Below are 23,593 nucleotides of genomic sequence, written 5' to 3'. Positions count from 1 at the left end.
GTTCCGAATTAGCCCTACAAGAGTAGCAAAATAAGATTTGATGTAAATTACAGTGAAATTTGGTGGGTATATATGAAATGCATATTATTCCCTTAAAAGATTTGTGGGCTGAGCCTCAATAAATGATGATAAATTTGTGGTCTCAAAATGTCTCGGAAGAAAGCAAAGCAAATTTTTTAGATTGCCTAAACTTCATTTGCAGACATATGCATAATCTCACTGAATAATTTCTTGTAATTTGTAATTCCTTGTAATTTCTCACTATATCATGTTCAAATAGCTTGCAGAGTCTTGGACAAATCTTCATTTTCTGAAACAAAACCACAATGACTGAACCAATAAAAGCATTTATGTCAGTATTGTCATGAATCTTATTGCTAAATGTTTTCTTATATTTCAAGACAAAATGTTCTTATCAGACAGAAAAAATAAAATGTTTCACAAGAAGACTTAAAAAAGTAGAAGGTGCTGTAGAAATGTTGAATATCTTCCCTCCTTGGTCGCACAGCTCTGCAAAGTGCCCTCTCGATGTAAGTGGCAAGAGGGAGGTGCTACACAAATCTTGTCTCCACAAGTGACTTCTGAAAAAACAATGTGTTAAATACCCTCTTTTTCTGTCCAGATGGAGATGTTAGCTGTTCTTCCACCTGACAAAGTATTCATGGTGCTTTATAACATTTCAGGGATATTTTAAGGGATGTTTAACACTAGGTAATAACCATCATGGAGCCATGATCAAGCTCTCTCACAAGATTATTTAAGCATTTTGATGTTAAAGCTAAGGTGAAGTACACTGTACTTCAGGTTCACTAGCCAGGAACAAGCCAATGATACAAGCTGCCTGCTAAGAGGTATTGACATGGACTGCAAATATCTCTTCTTCCCTTGGGCATTTTTTCTTCCCAAAAGTTAAGAGCTCGGTCAGTTACAATCGAGGCAATGCAGTACTTTTCATCTGCTAAGCAAGTGAAGAGGTAACAGGTTCTTTCAGAAGCCAGTGAAAGATTACTTGGTAATTTCTGTTCTTCTGCAGAAACTGGGCTTTTTACATCAGTTCCCACGCTTGTTTGATCACCTTCACAATCCGTTTGTGAGAAGATTCATTTCTCTATGAAATGAATCTCTATTCTTCTTCATCTTAGCAGAAAAAGCATACGTTTAACTAAACTTGATTTCAGGTAAAAGCCTTATTTGCAAAAAATAACTTAGTATTGACAAAGCAAAAAGCCTGTGCCTAACCTCTGGGGAAATCCTGTGAGTATCCCATTTTGCACTTTCTCTCCATAGTTTGAATAGGGCAGGGGGACAGGGATTGGACAGGGAATTTTTACAGAACTTCTGTATGCCCAGCTTTTATTTAATGGAAACCAGGGCACTTCAGAAAGACAGTGATAGATAGAGAGGAGTCATCCACATCAATTTGTAGCATAGGCTAGGTTTTTAACCAAATCCAGAAACTAGGAATTGTTTTAAATCCAGATATTTATTGGTAGTGCTAGAGATTAAAATATAACAAGACTGCTGGCTTGTATAACCATTTGCATTTTGGATGCATGCAGCTCTGAGGTTCCCACCAGTATTGCTATTATATACCTGGGTTTGGAGGAGGTTGTACCTGAATATGAGAGGTATTGAGAGGCAGGAGGCAGTAGCTTGGACACAGCCTGGTGTTTCCCCAGCTACATATTTTCCCAAGACATAATATTTAACCAGGAAGCTTTGCTTTTGTCTATTGTGCACCAGTTAAAAAAGAAGTGACCCCAGATTCCTGGTGAAGAATCAGGGAGGTGCTGAGCCTGAAACTACTTGCCCTGGTTATACATTGGGAAAAGGCCGTCTTATCTAAAGTAGAAAATGTAGAGAGTTCTCCATGGCAAGTTTGAGACAGAAGATTTATTTTCATAGAAACTGGAAAGGATGGGGAAATAATTCTATTTTCAGAACAAGCAAGAAGCAAGAACTTGAAATTTAGCCTTGTGTATAATATAAAACTGGAAGCAGGTCAATTTATTGACTAAAGTAATCTTGTAATTTTATTTCTCTTTTTTGACAGCCTGCTAATTTCTTGACTCCCAAAGCCTTCAATATTCCTGCCATATTATCAGATATTCATTAGCTTAAAAATGCAATAGTATTTTGTTTAAAGGATGCTGCAAGCAGTGCCTGGAATTTTATACAGTCATTAATATGTTTAAATATGTTTTGGAATAATCCTATTTATTAAAGAAAGCTCTACATTATATTTTTATAAGTTTTTCTATTGTAGCAGCTTGGTCATCATGTGTTAAATATTGTTATTTAGCTGTCATAATGTTTTTGCTTCACATAAGAAGTGAGAAAAAGCTCATTCACAGTTCTCCTGTGTATGAAGTATCATCATAAAGAACAGGGTTATCTTTAATATGTGATGTTACTGTCAGACTTCAAATACAGTACATTTCTTGTTGTTGGCTCTAGCATCAGCCCTGGAAAGGTACTTTTTATTCTCATTACATGACTTTTCATGCTTATAATTTCTCATAAGGCTTTTAAAATTCTCTTCAACATGGATTATATTTTTTACAAGATTTATGCTAGTTAACATGGATCTCTGGGGTAACACTTCATATTCAGTAGTGCAATAGAACTTATTTTTTTAAATTTCATATGCAGATACATATAATTTTTGTTATCTACATCTAGTATTAGTTAAATAGGTCTACACTCTTCTGCAAGAAAGATCCAAAATTACTATTAGTAGAAATCTAGCATGTTGGAATCCTGGGTGCTGAGAATTTTGGACTTTCCGTGCTGAGAGGCACAGACTTGTGGGAGAGCACTGCTTTTGACCTGGGGCTGTGGAGAGGACTTCCAGAATTGATTGGTGGCACTGGTATTGCAGGTGTGTGGTTGGTTAGAGGTGTGTAATGTCACAGAATGAAAAACTTAAGAGTTTGGAGTTTTGGAATATAGAAATAAATATGAAGCAAGTTGGAGGTTTTAGGGCGGAGGCAGGTTGTTCTTCTTCGCCTTCTTCTTCCTTCTTCTTCATGGGTTTGGGTGATGTTTTGTAATTGGACAGAAAAGTCCACATTGAGGGCTTTGGGGGATCAGTTATTGAATTAAAAGGGAAAATAATCTAGGTGTCATTTCTTAATTGGATAGTTTAGTCTTAAAAGACTTTGTAACAAGAGATAGCCATTTTGTGCCTTGCTAATGAAAGACTGCAGAACTCGCGGCTGTGAGGCTGTTTCACTGATAAGAAATAATAAACACCTGAGTCCAAACATGAAACACTGTCTCAAGTGCCTTCAATCCCGACCTTGACAGAGGTAAAAAAAAAAAAACAAGCAGAGAACCCACATAGCAGAAGAATTATACTAAGAAAAAAACTAAAATTCAAACATTTGAACAGGTGCCCAGGTGGAAGAGTAGGATTTTTTGTAACATCACTGAATTTCAGAGCAGCAGATTTCAACTCTTTGTCAGTTTTCAGATTCTCATGGATTGGCATCAACTCACAAAACAAGCTGAGGTATGGCTGTACATCTAAGCAAAAATCATGGAAGCTAGAACATAACAAAGATGTGCAAATGCCTGGGCAGGCTACTGCCAGACAGAAACCCTGCAGGGCCATTTAGGTGTGTCTGCATTGTCACCCCTGAGTACCTGTATCACCCAAGTTTTTAAGTTACAGTTCTCAGTAATCAAGCCTTGATACCTGATAACCTGCCTGATACCTGAATTGTAGTGGTACAAGAAGACCTGACTCCAAGGTCATGCACTGAGGGGCTTGAACTCTGAGGATGAAGAAGGAAAAACAACAACAAAAATTTTTTCTCTGAGCCAATGCATGGAATTGCAAAAAGAGCTGGGAGTTAAAATAGAATTGAGTGGGTTACAAGCTAAATAATTTGAGGTTTGGATGGGAATTGATCTTTTTGTAAGTCAGGAAAGCACAAATTTTCATTCATACACTCTTGACAATAAAGAACCTGGACCTGACATCTGAGTCAATAGGGAGCGAATGGATGATAAGCAGAGCAGGTTAGCCCAAGGCAACCATGTGGAAGCTGTGAATGTTGGGGTATGTTTGCATCACAGAAACTGGTAATCCTGTAGCCTGACCATCCTGTAAATACAGCATAAAAGCACAATATAGTCTTTGTGTAGATTGGGTGATTTAAAGGCATGTGGGATTTAAAGCCACGTGAACCTTGCACCAATCCTAATTTCAAAACTATTTTGAAGTTTAAATGTATATGTAAAGAATAAATATGATTACTGAATTAATTTTTTCTCCCCTCTCCCAACACAGTGTAACTCTCTTTGTTCTATAATAAGCTGAGGAGGCAGCTAAGTCTATAATCATGTTTGCCTTCAGCATTATCACAGTTTAATATTTTCTATCCAAATCTTGTAAATTTTCTCTAAAAGTTTATGGAAAACCATAGCGTTTTACCACATTTTGTAGACATTTTATTTGGGAACTTTCAGCAGATACAGGTGTTGGCCAGAAATTTAACACTTGGAGGGGGAATTTAATTGAAATAACATTCAAATCTTTTAAATATTTGGTGCAGGCATTAAAGTTGGTGCTAAGCAAGTGAGTTACCTTTATTAATTAAACTACTTCCATTTCAGAGAAGTACACATCTCATGCTACCATCAGTCTTCCTATCCCATAAGCTACCCTTTGTTAAGTACGCCAATACTAGTAAAAGGAAAAAATTACCATCCACATGCTTCCCACTGATAAACTGAAGAAAACAGAAGCTGCCTTCTGAGAATACAAAGGAAAAAGTGGATCAGGGACACAGAGGAGGGAGCAGACAGTCACACTTTTGTCCACGCTGAAGATACAAGCTCCAGATTTCCTATATGTGACATGTTTTTATGCCTAGTGGAAACTTATTTATGACTTCCTAATGCATTGCAGTTAGAGAATAAGTAGAAAATTGTGTAAGTAGTGGCATTATTGCAATTAAAAATACACATAATGATCACTTGGGAACAAAATAGCATGGTCTTGGATCTTTTTGGTTGTAAGTATGAACTTTGGAGTATTTTTGGGGATGGGGGGTAGATACTTTAAGAGAAATCAAGTGCAACAGAGTAATTACAATGCACTGATTAAAACAGAAGAGCTTCAAGAAAACATGATTTATTCAAAAAGGAAGTCAGCTTTATTTGTATTTTCAAAGTTTCTGGACTGTAAAATGAGTATTATTCTGTATTTCACTGAATGTGTGCTCCCAGTTTCTTTTTATGATTTCTCTCATATGACCAATGATATTTCAAATTGTAGGCAAATGTGTTAGAAAATTAATTAAGATGGCTTTTGTAATGAACCCAATGGTTCCAGACTACAGAAGTGATAGGAGATATGTCCTGTAAAATAACAGGAACTATTATTTAATATGGTTGTGCATATTGAAGGTATCACAGCAGTGATGGTTTGATTACCAGCTTTATTGTTTCCAGCAAACTCAAATATAATGCCACAAATCATTAAGAGGTTGGATAAAAATTACAAGACGTGTTATGTGCAGCTTTTAGGTAGACCTCATTGATTATGAGGATATAAAATATTACACTGGTTGTGTAGAATCATGTGGGGCAAAAAAAAGCACTGAGGGTTTTATGGAAGTGAAAGAAGTCTGCTTTTGACTTGGATTCTTGGAAAATCAGTGTTGGCGAAGTTGACATTAATGACTATGTGGCTGTCACAGCCTGGTTGTCTGCCTTCCGTTTACTTTTTCCCATCTTCTCTGCAACCATTTCCCTGGGCAAGAAGCCCTCTTATATTTATGCAAGTATGTGCACATTCAGCTTCTTATCATGGTGGTTTTGCACTGCCAGTACAGGCTTTTGTTTTAAATCCTTGTCAGGCACTGCATTACTTGAATGCCTTGATAGTGGCCCACATCATAATTTCATTAAAACCAGATAAAACATACAGAGATTCCGAATAATGCTTTTTGGTAGGCCTTTGTTGCAGCTTTTGATGGGACATCAAGATTTTCCCATCTAGCTCTCCCACAAAATCTCTGTTGCTCAGTTGGTTGTGCCTCCTGAAACATTTGGACTAGCTGATTATTTTCCATTCTCTTTCCTTCTATTTTTTCAGCTCTTTGGTTTCTTTATGACAGGGAAAATGGTGGTCTTATTTCAATGTGAATTTTGTGGTGAGGGAAAACAGATTATCATCATTCCCATTGACACAACTTCTTCCTTTTCCATTCATGATGCATCCTTCACTCTCACAATTGAATTAGTTTCACTGATTTATCTTGTTTACCATGCCTTCTCTAACTGGTTGACTATAATCCTGTCCACCATTGTACCAATTACACTAATTGTTTATACTGTTACAGAAAATATCATGAGAACAGAATAAATGAATTAGTCCATTATGCCATTACAGCTGCAATATTGTATCAGTCTTCTGAAATATTAATAGACTTTTACAAGACAAGGAGGGCTGGAGCCAGTAAAAACCTCCAGCACATGAAAATTTGGATAATCATGGCCATATGGAAATCTGCTGCCTTATCCTTGCAGCACTGCCATAGTCATGGCTGTTCTCAGTTTTTAACATTTGCAATGAACTTTTTAATTAGCAGTAACAGAGGAATCCTCTAGTTCATTTGTTAGTTAGAAGCACAGCTTCTGGCTAGTACTAGGTTGAAAATAATTGATTTATATTTCAAAGAGGTACATTGAATACATTATTACACAAAGATGATCTAGTAAAATAATCTCATTACAAGGATGATATTGCAAAATTTATCCTTAATAGGTTGTACAAAACCTAAAAGTTAAGGGGGTTATTTTCACATTATGAAAGTCACAGCAATATTTTCATTCAAACCTGCTTTGCTGACAATATTTTTTAATATAAAAGGCGTTCTGCAGGCTTTTCAAAGCTGAATGTTTCAATAGACATGGTTTTGAAAGAAAGGCATACTTATGCTTTTACACTTGCAAAAGTAAGTTTGTAGCTAGTAAAGTTTTTACCATAATTCAAATTGGTTTTGTCATCACTTATTTTTTAATAGACCATTTTTGCAATTATTGTCCCCCAGACGTACAACAGTCTCATTTAACAGTTCTTCAGGCTTGTGCAGTTTGGGCAACCAAAAATTTCACACAATCTGTGCTTTAATTAAAATATATTTCCCCCAGACTTCAGGGATCTGACCTTGTCTTTCATAAAAGTTGTGTTGTTCTCACAGCTTCCCCAACACATCTAGTGCCCACTCAAAGGTCACAACCACCACAGAAGTGCTAGCAGCCCTTGGAGCTTAGGCTTAGCCAGACCTTTTCCTGACCATCTCTTGGATCATAATGCCTAAAAGCCAGTAAGGCTCTCAGTGCTGGGGAGAGTAGCTGACAACAGCACGGGTAGTGAGATGTCCTTTCTTGCCTAGTTAAGGTCTGCAATTTAGTAGAGCAAAGGCATGGATTTTTTTCCTAGAGGGCAGGTTGCAAGGTCCAAGTATGAAAATTCATTGTGTGCCTGTCAGGTACAAGAGATGAAGATTTGCTGGTGAAATTAAGAGGTTTTTAAAATGAGGAGGTTGTGATAAGGCCTAATTGGATAATATTCTGTTTTAGTTTTTATCATGATGCTTGATTTAGTTAATTACTCTTTTATTAGATTGTTTAACTGAAATAATGATGACTTTCATATGTTGTATCATAGGATACTTGTGCTGTCAAGATTTGCACTCTAAAGGAGCATTGAAATGCTGAGTGTGATTTTAAATAGCTCTAGGAAAATAATCAAAACTCTAGTTATAAACATTAAAACAGCTGAGTAAATAAAAATAGTGTAGGTTACTTCTTACCTTACAGAGAGTATGGCTGTAACTGGCAGAACAATTAATTGCAATTAAGGACTACTTCCAAGCACTTCTTTTTTCTAAGGTAAATTTAGAAATACCCAGGGGGTGTAGCATAATCATCACAGCAGTGCCATAGCCTTTTATGTGATAAGGAAGGGACTTCAGCATGCAAAACTCCATGATTAACTGAAATAAGATTAGTAGCCTAGCCAGCTAAGGGGCTGGCTCTCACGAATCGAAAACACTTAGCACCTCTTCAGGTCTTTGCTCCATTTCTATCAAGACTCTTATTGACTACTGGGAAGTTGGAACAGCCCTCCAATCACCTGCTCTATAGTTTTGTGTAGCTAGCATTAAAAACATGTTTAGAATTTTTTTTTTTTTTTTGTGAGACCTTGGATCAAAGAAAGTAAAAAAAAAATCTTATATTGGAATAGCCACTCCGGACCCTGAGAGTCTGGACATATGAAATAGCATCATCAGAGTTTAGCAAAATTTCCCACGTCAAGTATATCAAACATTTTGTCTAAAACTCATTGCAGTGACAAATTGTTGCATTCATTCACTTTTCACTCATTTTTTCAGGCAAAGTCAGATTTAAAGCTATTTGATGTGATTCAAATGCTTTTTGCTGTGCACAAAATTCATTTCAGTTTTAATTAAACCACTCACCTGAGACTTATTATGGATGTATAGAAATGTTTGTACAGCAGAAGAAAAACAAAACTGTGTTAACTAATCGGTGGTTTGGGCTTCTAAAGATGTTGAATATTTTCTATTTTTACTGAAATTATGCCAAGATTGAGTTTGTTTACTCCCATTTTGGACAAGATCCTTGCTTTAACTAACAAAATTTTAAAAATATGTTTTCTTTTTTTTTATTCTTTATGTCTGACCACACACCCCATTTATTTTTAGTCTATTGGTCTCTTGAATTGAAAACTTATAGAAGTTCTGGTCTGAGGTGCTTTGAATACAGATTCTCTGCTTTATTTGCAAAGCAAATAGAATAAGTGTTCTTCTTGATCCTGTCAACAGTACTTACAGACTTTATTTTTTTTCTCCAGAAAATACACACTTACAGGTCAATGTTTCTTGCTTATTTTTTCTTTTTGTTCATTGTGTTCTCTTTCAAGTTTGTTAACCAAGAGAATAATTAGCAACATATAATCCTCAGTGATTGTTGGTGTGTTTAAATGCTTGTAAACTGGTGATAAGTTTTGCTTCCTCTAGTCTGAGTAAAAGACATTGTATTTCAAGGGCCCTCAGTCTTCACATTTAGGTCACTCATTCTGAATTTTTAGTTACATTTTTTCATGTTTGGATTTGTGCTCAGTTATTCTGATTTATAATATTTATGAATTGGTAGAAAAATATTGTATGTCATAATTTGTATTTTCCAACAAAAAGAAAACTTTAAAAAGAAGACATTTTTTATTTTCACACATCCTTCACATAGGTTGTTCTGTTTTTACCGGTATTATAGATCTGAAATTCTTGGACTTTTAAAATGACACTACAGAATTTACTGTTGTGACACAGTAGAAAGTTATCTCTATGGCTACTGAATCCAATAATGTCAAATTCAACCTTTATACGTTAATCAAATAATTTAAGAATTTCTTACCTCTCCAATGCTACCTGAAGTGTGGCTATAGGGCTTCATCCTTCAGATGATTAGAAATCTTTTTATGTGAATCTACTTAAATATATCTATAGACAGATTGTTCCTGTTAAGATTGCTTTTTATCAGTTCTTTTCTTGCATATTTACCTTTTATTGCCTTTAAGGTGAACAATCTTATACTGTCAGTTTGTATTTTTCTGTGCTAAGATGAGCAAGTCTTGTACACTCCTTACTATAGTTCCTTTTATCTTGCTTAACTTGCTCTTTTATTTCACCCAGTTGCAGATAAAAGATGCTTTTTTTCAAGAATACATAGCCAAAATTTTATACAGCATTCTATCCAAAGAATCTGGGTTTCCTGTTATCATTTGTCACCACTGTTTTCCTGTTATCGTTTGTCATCACTGTGTCATTGGTGGCACGTGGATTTCTGAAATAAAACTAGCAGATAATTTTCTTTCATCATCATTTCCAACTGATAGATTTCCTACTTAACTACACCACTTTTCATCTTTCTACTGCTCACTGTTTTCTTGCTCTTCCTGTCTGTTGTTCTGAGTCTATTGAGTTCTGACATTACCTCTTAGCAGTGTGTCAACAGCAATTTCTCTGTGCCAACTTCATTTATGAAAGCACCATATAAAGTGGTCTGAAAGTCAGTTTCAGAGCACTATCAGCATTGATATTACTCCAACCGACCTCTAGAATCTGTTTAACTCCCTTTCAAACTCCCAAATATTAAGTCTTATTCTACTAAGAAACTTATTTTGGTTCGTTGGTTGGCTTTTTTGGTTTTTTTTTTTTGGTTTTGTTTTGTTTTGGTTTTTTTTTTTTTTTTTTCCTGCCTAGATGTATTCTGAGCTCTCTATATACCTGTTATTTTCCTCCTCCCTTTTCTTTTCTTTTTCTAGCAAGATTAATGGATACTACTGGCTGCTGTGCAGCTCAGCAGCTGCTCCATTTCCTTTGCCTCCTTTGAGCACACCACAGTCCATGCTTTGTGGCCCAGCATGGTACATGACCCGTAGTTCCAGGGGGCTAGTACAGACTAACCTGTTATCTTCAGGGTTGTAAGAACCCCTGCTGAATCCAAGGCTTTAATGTGGCCCTTTTTCATAGAAGACCTTTACCGGTGTAAATAGGTAAGATAAAGTTACTCGCAACATTAGAAATTGAGAACAAATTCTGCATGAAAGCTTGTACTTGTAAGCATCTGTCCAACTCTAGAATAAACTCATAGATACATCAGCTGAGTATCCAAGCTTTTGGGTTTTATATTAACGGGGACATATTTTGTTTGATTTTACCATCATCTCCAAGTCTGATCTATACATAATACCTGGCAAAACAGATCTCAGTTAGTCTGCTGATTATACTGGTTATATTTAAACCAGTGTTGAAAAGTCTAGGAAGTTAAAATACACACATATTGAGAGTAAAGTCTGTGAACAAGATCTAATAACATCAGAGAAAGTTGTCCTTCGATGAGCTTGGAATTTGAATCTTAGTCAGAAAAAAATTAAGTTAAAGGATCAATAAGAGATGGATTATTTTTGTCAGAAAACATGGATTTATACTGTTTCTCATGCAACTTACAGGAATATTTATTATCTTGTTTGGGTCTTTTTTTCCTGCTTTTTTTTAGTAAACAATAGTTTTAGCATCAGCTTATAATTGATGGGTAGAATTAAGGCAGTACATCACTGCATCTATAAACCCTGTGCCTCTGCCTTCCAGCGATGGTCTGAGATATACAACTTCTCATTAGCACAATTTAAGAATAATATAAATATAAGAACAGGAAAAAAAATTAAATTCTTTATCAGGCCTGTTTTCTGAAGTCACTAATGACAGGCAGTGGAAAGTGGAAAAGAAAGATGCACACACCATGCAGTGTGGTTCTTCTGCAAAAAGTACATGAGACAGAAACTCAGTAGTTTGTGGAGGCAATCAGGTGGGTATGTGTGGTTGGGAGGGATGGGATGGACTTCCTCCATGAACCTAGAGAGAGTAACAAATGGGTTTTTATTTAACTTCTCCCAAGTCCCTCCTACATTTTGTGAAAGAAAGAAAATACAGCCTTAACTTACTAGTTGTATCTAAATAAATAATTGTCCTCTCTTGAGGGCAGATGACCAGACTGCTTAGTGTAATACCTCTCCTTCTAGAGACGGGAAGCAGAGATTTGCTTCTTTAAGAGCCAGAAGATAGGCCCTAAAGAAGGAATTCACCAATTTTTACAGGTGAAGATTTTCAACAAAACTAGACTCAAATTCTCATGTCTATATTTGCAGACTATCATCCCTGAACTGATGAAAAACCTAGCATCTCTATTTATTCCAATGAGGTTAGAGTCAAAATTTGCTCCTGCAATTTAATAGATGTTTTAAAGACTTTTGAAAAATTTTGAAATAAATAGCTTTAGCTCCATTTAAAAATACTGCAAATGAAATAATGAAAGTATATGAACTTATTTGATATTTGACACTCACCTGATTTCTTGATTATTTACTTGTTAAGATAATCAAGCACATTTTTTCCTGTAACCTCCTTGTGCTTCTCTTTGAGGATTATTAAAAAAACCCAACTTTATCTTTATGGGTTGTATTTTATAGCTTTACATAGGAATTTTTTTTTTGCAGTACTTTAATCACTTAAGTCACTCATCAATCCCAGTAATTATTATTAGTTAGCACCAGTGAGGCCACACCTCAGATCCTGTGTTCAGTTTTGGGCCCCTCACTACAGGAAAGCCCTTGAGATGCTGGAGCAAGTCCAGAGAAGGGCAATGAATCTGGTGAAGTGTCTGGAGCACAAGTCCTGTGAGCAGCAGCTGAGGGAGCTGGGGTGGTTTAGCCTGGAGAAAAGGAGGCTCAGAGGGGACCTTATCACTTTCTACCACTGCCTGAAAAGGGGTTGTAAGACAGGTGGGTGTCGGTGGGTGGCTCTCTTATCCCAGGTAACAAGTGACAGGACAAGAATAAATGGCTTCAAGTTGTGCCACAAGAGGTTTAGATTGTACATTGGGAAAAAATCCTTCATGGAAAGAGTTGTCAAGCACTGAAACAGGCTGCCAAGAGAAGTGGTGGAGTCACCATCCCTGGAGGTATTTAAAAGATTTTGTGGATGTAGCACTTGGGGATATGGTTTAATTGTGGACTTCACAGTGCTGGGTTAATGGTTGGTCTCAATGATCTTAAAAGTATTTTCCAACCTATATGATTCTATTCATCTCTAATTTCCTCTTCAGGATGAGATATCCAGGGATAATTTGGATTACCGGCTAACCATATTGGAAAGATAGCACTGTCCAGTACTCGTGTAATTTTTTATTTGTGTTGTGGATAGAATACAATTTTCTTTATAAGACAAAGTGAAAATCCAGTATGAAGACTTTGGCAAAAAAAAAACAAACAAAAAAGTCATCCCTAAAAGATGAATAATATGTAGTCAGTGTTCTGACACTCTGTAGTTTATATTTTTTAAAAGTGTTATATGTTTATTAATGGAAACACAATTGAAACTGAAAATGTATGCTAAACCACACACTTCTGAATATTTGTACAAGTACTGAAATTCCACCTTTCTGCATGTCATTTTCCATGTTTCCAAAGATTTCTTTTCACACTGTAATATCAGATCCAGAGCACTATCTGAAGGGATGAGCTTACTTAAAGATTTGTTGATTTGTCACCTAAGCAGATAACTGAGCTGCAAGCAAAGCTCAAGCTTTGCAGAAATACCTTGGATATTTGCTACCCAGTGAGATTTAAGGATCTATTTCCACAAGGTGCATCTCTAAGTTCCCTGGCAAAATATATCAACTCTCCCTTTAGCATCTCCACCTGTATTTTCTTATATCTCAGCAGAAGTGGCAGTTTGTGAAAGTAACTTTTAGAGATTTTTGTGTTTTTTTCCTTATATATCACACCCATACTTTTCTGTTTGAACACTGCTCAAACTGTCACTAATAAAAGCCCATCTACCTGGGAAAGTATGTCTTTAATAAATGTAATTTATATTTGAAATCAAAACTTTTAAAAAATTAGATTCTATCACTGGGGCAAATTCTTCTGTGTGCCATTATTTAGACTTTACCCATGTCTGTCTAAAGAGAAGGAAAAATTTTGTGTCAAGGTTGATTATCAGATTACGCTGGTTTGATGATGACATCAGCATGAAGCATGAGAGGTAAAGCTGTATTTTATGAATCCTAACAGATTTTAATTGCTGCTGCATTACCAGGGAGAAACAATTTTAATTTTTTTCTAATGCAAAACATTCACAAGTCTCCCTGGACTCACTGGGATGTTGGTGTGACACTCTTTTCAAGAGCTCTTAGCCTACCATGGAATGTTCCCCCTGTTGTGTCTTGATCACAAATCCTCTTCAGTTCACTAGTTTTCATTGGAATCTGATGTTTAATTCAGACCAGCAGGTAAGAAAAAGACTATACTCATTAACCAAAGAGCTAGGAGTTGGAATAGGTGCCATAAAATATTCACCACCAAAATAGTAGGAGGAACAAAGTTTTCAGTCAAGACAATTGAAAATAAAAGTAATGGTGCTTTCAAATTCTTTAGAAAATTGTATTAAAGTATCCTGTAATAACCTAGGCTAGAAAGATGTAATACTTACAGAGTTAAACAGCATTTACAGAAATTACTGACCTTACAAGGAAAGAAGTATCATTTTATTAGTAGCTGATATCAAAGACATAGAAATAGCTTAGAATTTCAATTGCATTGGAATTGGAAAAATCCTTGAGTTTTCATTCCCCAGAAAAGGGAAAAGGAACCCCCCACTCTTTTTTTTTTTTTTTTTTAACTATCTTCTCCTGTTTGCCTTCACTCTTTTCATTCCTGTAAGCCACCTCTATTGGTGTACACAATAGACACATGCTGGCTGTGTTCAAGTAAACACTCTCTTAGATGTTAGCTGAGTTTTCAGTGCCTAATTGTGGGACAAATGTGTACAGAGTTTAGGGATTTGTCACTTTCCTAAAATACTAGAGACAAGTGCACTCAACAAACACATTCAAAATTATTAAATCTACTTACCCTCTTTGACTGAAACCCGTCCTTTTTGTCGCAGCAGCAGCAGCTACACTAACCTTTTCTTTTTTTCTCTCCACTGCCTACATCCTTTGGCACAGTTTAATGAAGAAGGGCTACTCTTAAAAAAAAAAAAAAAAGTAAAGGAGAAAAGAAATAAAATCATTCCCTTTGCTGTGGAGAAAAAGTTTTTGGAATTAAAAATAAATAGTCATGGGCAATTGATGCATTAAACAGAATTTAGAGTCAGTCAGCAAAACATATCTGTTATGCTGTAGAAAAGACTACAAAAGCACTATGTGCTCTTAACCTCTGGGCATTTAAATCTAATCTTCAGAGAAAAAAAAAGCTTTCTTGTAGAGAAACAATTTTCTCATCTGTTTTTCTCTAAAAATCAGATTTTTGAAGTCTGTTAATCAATCTAAAATGCAGTGCTTTTTACTACTTTATACAGGGAATGATGAAAAGAATGGAGCACATCTTCACTCTTTACTGTGCACAGATTCAGGGAAACTCACTGAGTACTAAAGCACTGTAGAAACCTTGGCTCTTTACCTTCACTGTATTTGTTTTAGTCCAGAAACAAAAGAGTAAACAGACACCTGAAAAAAAAAAAAAAACAGCAAAGAAATACAATTAAATAAATATTCTTTTCTCACAGAACAGCAGCTTACTGTATATTTTGGGTTTCGAATAGATTTTCTGTACCTTCTTATAAAAGACAGTATGATTTCCCATATTTTCCTTCTTTTCTTTTGTAACTGAAAGGCTAAATGAAGCTCTTACAGAACACATTCAGAATTTTGAGCAGCCATTGAATTTTTGAAGGCAGAGAGGCTATTAAGCATTTCAATTGGCATTCTTTAACTTTAGGGCTGGGTGGCTCTGCAGGGTATTGTTGGGAAATGTATTGATCTGCTAACATATTTGCTGGAACAGGTTTTGTTTTTCCTGCTTGCCTGAAACACTTTGTCACTGCTTTGGTATTTTGTCTGTGCTGTCAAAGACTTCCCTCCACACCACTGACACATAAGGAAATGGTATTTCAGCCGTGCAAAGTGAACATGAATGTGCACTTGATCAAATGAATGAGGATGCTTGCAAGTGAGACTTTTGTTCCCCTGTATTGCTACTTCTTACACTTTGTGTTCATGCTTTTTCTGAGGACTGTTTAATGCTATGCAGTAAGAAAAAGAATTTTAGCCTTTTGCCTTTGAATCTAATATGGCGTCTTGGGGTCTAATATAACACACCAGCAAATCTCAGCAAGTAATTCAGTTCATATGACAGAACAGCATACTGGAAAGAAAGACCCATCTGTAAGTAGTAGTTTTCCAAGTCAAATGAAGTAAAACAACAAAATTCAGCTTCAGTAATCCATATTACACTAATTCACAGAATCTGACTAAAGTGATGGTCATAAAACAAGAGCTTTGCTTTAATTAATTTATTTATTTTTAAGTAGGCAAGATTTTGAAATGTTTAAGGTATTTTTCTTGGAAACTGTAATAACTTCATTATGAGCTAGGGAATTTTAACATTGATGTAAAATGTTAACAGACCCAAACTGCGTGTGTGTTTTGAACTTTAACTTCTTTCAAATTGGTGCATATCAAGTACAGATAGTGTTCCTAAGTTCTAACCATATCTTCAGGTTAATGTTTTGAAGCTTTTGGATTTTGATATGCTTAAAGTCATTATAAAATAGGGGCTAAGAGAAATGGAGCTCGTGATTTAGGTTTATTTGCATAAACTAATGTCTAATTTTGGAGACTGGGAACACAAAGGAGATGTAAATCTTGGATGAAAAAAACATAGTTTCTTATTTCCACCATCCCATCAGGATAACACCTGTGCTCATTGTTTCAGCACTTGGACTACTATTTGCTTGCGGTAGAAAATACCTACAGCAACTAGGTGTAGAGGCATTTTATAGCCTGGTGGAACTAAACATGAGCCAAACCTCTTCCATATCCTGAGTACAGAATAAATATTCCTTGGACTTCAGCATTCAGTCTTCATGATAAATCTTCCTGCAGAGCAAGGGAGCTTGCATCAATGACTCTAATATAGTTGTTTCTGACACCCTATCCCTACAGGAAACATACGAGCACTGAGGAAAAATCACATTTCTGTGTTATGAATGATTAAAACCTTTTTCATCATGTTCTATATTTGCCCTTAAGTTTCTTAGTGATGCTTTTTTTGTATTGTTTGTAACAGTAATTATAGCATCTAAAAATCTCTGGATTTTCATAGACTTTTTAAACATTTGTCGTAATAAAACAGCTAGCAGATTGTCTTCATGTCACAAAGGTGTTGTGAAAATGAATTAACAGCTATGAAGAGCTAATAAAAATGGAACAGTGTAGAGCAGTGCCTTATGGTCATTAGGTGCACATATCCATACACTGAATGAAACAGAGAGTCATGTAATTGAGAAAAAATGTATCAAGAACAATATAACAGAAGAGGGAACATAATACTGTGTAATACTGATCACAAAATATTAAGCTATGGTGGTGTTGTCCATGCAGGACAAGTCAACTCTACTGTTTCTTCTCTTTCCAGCTTTTCTGATAAATCAATATTCTCAAAATTGCTAAAATTATACATAAAATAGGAAGTGAGATGTACTTGACAATGAACTGGGAATGAAAAGTCAACTCTGCCTTAGACAAATGTGCATCTTGATCTCTTCATCCTTGAGAATCAGAGATATTTCAAACTAGCAAAGAATTTCTAAGATTTTTTTTTAAGCAATTCAGTTGCTGCATAAAAATGTAACTCAGCAGAGGAGGTGGAGCTTGTGTTATGATGTTAATATTTTCAAAGTAATACTTTACCTGAAAACTTTGTGATAATCAATAAATATAAAATGCTTAATGTCTTTTAACATAATCTCTCTTTGTCTAAACAAATGTGTTTTGTTTGTTCAAGTAAGCAAATAGTTTGAGCCCTGCTGGTGACATGATAGTGACAGCAACTAATTTTATGATACAAGAAGTATTGATGTTGCAGCTGATGCTGGTACCAAGCAATTGTAATGAAATGGATAAAAATCATTAAAGGATATTCCACATTGACTTCCCCAGCAGATTTGGAAAACATGAAAAAGTTATTTAAATAATCACTATTATTGTACACAAAAATGAAAATACTTGTATTTCATTCTAACTTCCTGAAAATTAAATTGGCATATGTAATTTCATGCACTTTTCCTCTGATCTACCATATAGAAAAAAATTATTTGGGCAGAGTTTTTCTTTCTTTTTCTTTTTCTTTTTCTTTTTCTTTTTCTTTTTCTTTTTCTTTTTCTTTTTCTTTTTCTTTTTCTTTTTCTTTTTCTTTTTTCTTTTTTTTCTTTTCCTACTTTTTCTATTTATTTTCCTTTTTTCTTTTTCTTTTCTTTTTTTCTTTTTACTCCTTTTTCCCTTTTATTTTTCTTCCTTTTTTCTATTTTTCTTTTTTTTTCTTTTTTCATTTTTTTCCATTTTTTTTCTTTTTTAAGGGCACTTACTAATAATATTTTTTTTTAATTAAAACTCTAAAAATTACCTTTTCAATCCCTGGACTACACTTCTTCCCATGGCTCATTTACCCTGCAGTGCTATTCCCATTCTTGATGCTGTACTCCAGGCTGAGACTGTCAGTTGTGCTTTATTTTCACTGACAGAGAGAGAAATCCCATGGTTGCCACTGTCAAGAACATTTCTCTGCCTTCATTCCACAGGGACATCAACAAGATGTCTTTTCCCTCTCTGTGTGCTCCTCTGTCATAGGGGTGATCACCTAAGCTTGGGCTGCCTTTACTTCTTCCTTCCGTTGACAGCCACTGCTTGACATGTTATCATCACTTATGCAGAATCTTGCTCTTCTCACGTGCAAAGGTCTAACTGAACAATAAAAACCTTCAGTCAGTCCTTCCACCTCCCAGGCACTCAGAAAAAAATAAATAACTGAGCAATAACCATTGTCTCAGAATCAATTTTTGAAATGGCTTCTAGTCCCCAAGAAGGAAATATAAAGTTTAGAAGGGTAACCTAGAAGAAACAGCAATATATAATGCAGCTCCTTTTGTTTGTATATGGTGAATGTTTATTATTTCCAGAATAATGATGTTTTAGTTTACATACAGATCCTATAAAACACTGTATAAAACTGCTGCAAAACTGAAAAATTATCTGACGAGTTCAAATTCATCAGATGCAAAATGGTTCTCTGCCTACAGTTTACATTCAAGGTATTCTTTTATTTTCAGTATGGAATAGGACCCACCATTGAACACAGTTTTCAAATTCTAGGATCAGCTAATTCTCCCTTATCTTCCATGCCTGTGCTTCTGCCCTTTTGTTTCCTCTTCTGACTAGCAGTGTCCCAACAGTTCATCCTTACTCTGCCTAACTGATCTCTCCTGTCTCCCTTTTTGTTTCCTGGACGTTTAATATTTCTGGATATGGTCAGGTCTAGTTTTTGAGAGATTCCAACAAAAAAATAATAAAGCCTGGTTCAAAGTCAAGGACTTCACACTGACAACACTTTGCCATCAGCCTCCTCCTGTTCATTTATTACCAAGAAGGGGCTTTTAGCTGAAGTACCTCAGGTGACTTCAGCTGTGCAGGAGACATGAAAAGAGACGGGCTGTTTCTTGCCTAGATGAGTACCAAACCACTTAAAAAGTAATTTAAAAGGTTAGAACAAACTACTCTCTGCATGAAATGCTGCTAAAGAAGTGGGCTCGAATGTTCTACTCCATCTACAAATTATAAGTGGTTTGAAGGAGTGCCCCATGTAGAAAGCATTGCAGTAATCTCCATTTGAGGTAACAAAGGTGTAGGGAAAATGAGGATTGTCTTCTTGCCAAATATTCAAGTGAGTCCACTTGACAGCCACTGTTGCAGAACCCAGTATGACCAGGCAATGGAGTGCTGCCCCCCGAGTACCTCACAATGACTGAAAAAGCACCAGGCTTTACAATTATCAGCACTCAAATCAACAAAGCTGTAAAAATAAATCAGTTCTGTTTCTTTTTGTCTACTTGCATCATGAACATATAAGTAGAATCTAATCCTGTAATTGTTTTCATGTTAGTATCTTTCCATTAATCATTAATTAGCTTATATTTGGACTTTTATTTCACCTGAATCTGGCTAGTTTTCTCTTTGGTACTTTTCACGTGCTTCCCAGGAAGCCTAGCTTAGTCTTTCTTTTCATGTTCTACTTTATCTTGACATTTTTTGTTTACTGCCTTATTTCTCTTTGTTCCCCTAAATCATTTCCTTTCTCTTACTTGGCCCTTTTATTTCATTTTTTTATAATTTAATTTATTCTATCTCCCATTCCCAGTCTATGCATTTCTTCCCCTTTACTATCCATTCAGGCCACCAGGACTATTCCCATCTAATAGTTCAGCCTATAGTATTCATTTCCTTTTCCCATTTTAGTTCATCAATAATGGATAAGGCATTCCTTTGCAATTTCAAAACTTACCCATTTTAGTTTACTCTCAAGTAGTTGAGGCTGAGCAAGAAAAGAAGTTAATTGCATTCCACTGGAATCAGAATACAAATAACTGAGAAAAACTTGGAACTGGAAAAGCAGCAAAATGGAAGAAATTAAATGAGGCGAGAGATGGAAAAAAGGTAGCAGTGGGTAAAACAGAGTACATAAGTTTGAAAGGGCTATACAAATACCTGGAAAAGTGTTAAGCTAGAAATAAACCTGGGAATCACGTTGAATGATCTAGAAAGAGAAAGGAGTAAATACAGCCCAAACTCAAAATGAGAGAAGGAAAAGATATCCACAGAAAAGGGGCCTAAACCTGGTGAGACAAGGGACAAAAAAAAAAAAAATTAAAAGGCTTTAATATCTTAAATTCCCACTGTGAGCAGTGTTTCTGTTTACTACCTTGTGAATGATAACTGCAGCTCAGTAGAGGGAAAATGCTTTACTACAAATATAGTCAGTGGGCAATTAGAAGTATGGCACAGTTAACAGCAAAATAAGCATCAACCTATCTGAGGAGCAGTTGTATTGCTGCTAGAACAGGCATGTGAGAATGCCTAATATTTCAGCTGGGTGAGGAAAAGACTCTTGAAAAGCTGATTATTCTTTGATCTTGTTCTTATCAGCTATATTGTAAAATCTGGCTTTTCTTCAAACTGCAGATAATTTGGCTGTCATAAACTGGCAGCATAGTTTTGATTACATTGTTGCAATAAAAATGTACTGAAATTGGTTTCAATGGAATTCTGACACCTGTTTGCTAAATATTGTTAAATATCTGCAATGAGCCAAAAGTCTCAGAAATATTTCAGTTGAAACTGACTCACAAATCTGAAAAAAAAGTGTAACTAGCTATTACAGTTGTAATATCATCTCCATATTCCCCCCCTTGTTTTACATTGATATCTACTATCAATAAATAGCAATTTATACATAACTGAAGATTTCTATGTGGATATGTATTGATAACTTTACGTCTTCATTACCAGTTCTCCTGGTTTACCACAGTTTAACTGCTTCTCAGTTAATCATAGAGTAGGAAAGATTGGAAATGGAGAGGGAAAAACCTGAAAGTAGCACTAATAATGGCTTTAATGCTTTACATCTGGGAAAAATAGTAGTGAAGCACCTCTACTAGGTGTGACACATTCACCATAGCTCTGTGACACAAAATACTGTTTAGACACCATGTTTCCTATGGAGAGACAGTGTTAAACACTTTCCTAAGGGGACCAGAAACCTGGCCCAGATTTGCCAGGATTTTCAAACAGAATGGTTTAAAAGTGTGGGCAAACTTTGGAAAGATTCAAGCTAAAACTTGGGTTTCAGTATATATAAAGTAAAAAATCATATATGTGTTGTGGTCTTGGATCAAAATTTTATTTTAAATTGGCTGCAAGGAAGAAAGATTTGTCATATGTTTTGGTGTTTGGGTTTTTTTCCTGTTTGCAGGGTTTTGTTTTGTTTTTTTTTTTTCCCTTAGACAAAAGCTTAATCTAAATTTTACTCATCTATTTCTACAGTAGTTTGGAAAAAAGGGAGAGGTGGAATAATCTCAAGACTTGTCAAAATCGTCCCCCTCACTCCCACTTAGTTAAAAAAAGTGCTGGTTAAATTTGAACATATTGTTTAAATGATAAATAAGCCATAAATTGTCACTCTTGCCCATGTCTTTCCCAGAGAAATCCCCAAAGTGCATTGACAAACTTTCATGGGAAAGGAGAATTCCTGGGCAGAGAACCTACTCATAAGATGCTGCAAAGCAACATCAAACCAGTGGTGGGATTTCAAAAGCTGCACTTACAGAAGAACACTCTTCAGGATTCTGAAGATGATGCTGAGATGTAGGATAGTGGGAGGACAGCTGCTGTAATGTGATGATTTTGGGGGCATGGGCTTGGGCCTATTTTAGGAATAGAACTGCCTGAATTTGAACTTGTTTGGCTGCAGTCTAAAATGTTTAATCATCTTGGCTCAGCTGCACTTTTGGGAAGAGATTGGTTACATGCTCCAAAACAACTACAGAACAGAACCATAGTGGAAGCCAGAAAAGTCATATGGAATGAATATCATCTAAATGAGTCTGTAGGCATGTTGTGTAACCACCAGAATGGCATGGAAAAGCAAGTCCCACAAAGAATGGACCATAGCAAAGAACAACTTATGAAAAATAAAATAAAAATTCTCCACTGGACCTCCAAAAAGTGCTTTTGGAATCCAGAACTTTATCTAATGGTACTGTGGAGAATGGGGAGACACCCTTGTTGTCACCTTGCGCACAGCCAACCGGATCTCTTTGGCCTCTGTGTCAGAGAAATCCCATCATCCTCAGCAGAGTTGCTTGGCAACAGCTGGTCTTAAAATTGTGGATAGGGGTTTTTTTTCCAATTTTCTTCCCTCACTTTTGCACAGGTGAAACACTGCATTTTTTTAGAGTGGGATTATAGCTTCAAGATTCAGTTATTTTCAGCTCTGCTGTTGAAATGACTGTGAAATAAGCTTAAGGAAGGTGAAAATATACTTTGATATGTAAGCACTGAAGAATATAACTTCAAATTTAAAATATTTTCTTATTACTGTGTATTCCTAAATCAGTACCATTTGTAAGATGCAAAAGGACTATGGTGTACCCATTTTGAAATCTGTAATTCCTGTTCCAAGATTTAATGGTCAATAGAGTCTTTTTAAAATGGAATAGACTTTTAATCATTTTAGGCACCTTCATAGTTCCTGTGTTGTTCATTTACTAGGGCTTTGACCTTCACAAGATCCCTTAAGGTATTCTGCTAAGGTCTCAGAAGTGCAAATCTGAGTTTTGTTCAGGTGAGGAAGTGCAAACCTCAGCCTCCACACTTTGATTTACAGTCATGGTCCCCTTATCCTCCCAGCATATCTTAGGATACCTAATTCAGGGTTGGTAGCTGCCCTATGGCTCTCATATGAGCACTGAGGAGTTTATCTGTGATCAACCAGCTTTCAGAAAATTTAGTGCTGTTTATTTAAGGGTGAAAAAAGACACCGCAGAAATGTGTATCACAGAGCAATCTCTCTGCAGTTATTGCACATCAGCAGCATCTAGTACAGGCAAAAAGAAATCATCTGTCTCTCTAGTCTCTGTTGCCAGCATTCCCCACTTTGCCTCAGATATGGCCTGACCTGCTTTTAGACCTTTCTCAGATTCTATGTGATGCTTTTCAAATTGCAGCAAACTGTTTCCCGAGTCTGCAGGAAAGGCTGCTTTGTCTCCACCACCTTTCTGCAGTAAACCAGGATATCAAAGCTTTATATTGCATTTGTAGCAGTGATACATTTTGGCAAAATCATACATATAATGGAAGATTCAGACCAATAATCTTCAGTGCTCATATTTGTAAAGCCTCATCTGTCAAAACCATAAAATGGCTTTTAAAGATTAAATTAGTGTCAAAAGTTGGGTATTTTAGTACTGAAAAGATGAATAGGTTTATCAATTTACATCAGTTTGGAAAAATTACACTCTTTGTGGAAGGTTGGCTAAAAATACTGGAGAGAATATTGTCCCCATTTGCTTTTGTTAGGCAGCAGGAATGGTAGGTAACT

The sequence above is a fragment of the Vidua chalybeata genome, chromosome 3 (assembly GCF_026979565.1).
Source record: "Vidua chalybeata isolate OUT-0048 chromosome 3, bVidCha1 merged haplotype, whole genome shotgun sequence".
Classification (NCBI taxonomy): domain Eukaryota; kingdom Metazoa; phylum Chordata; class Aves; order Passeriformes; family Viduidae; genus Vidua; species Vidua chalybeata.
Note: the sequence above shows the minus strand (reverse complement) of the source record.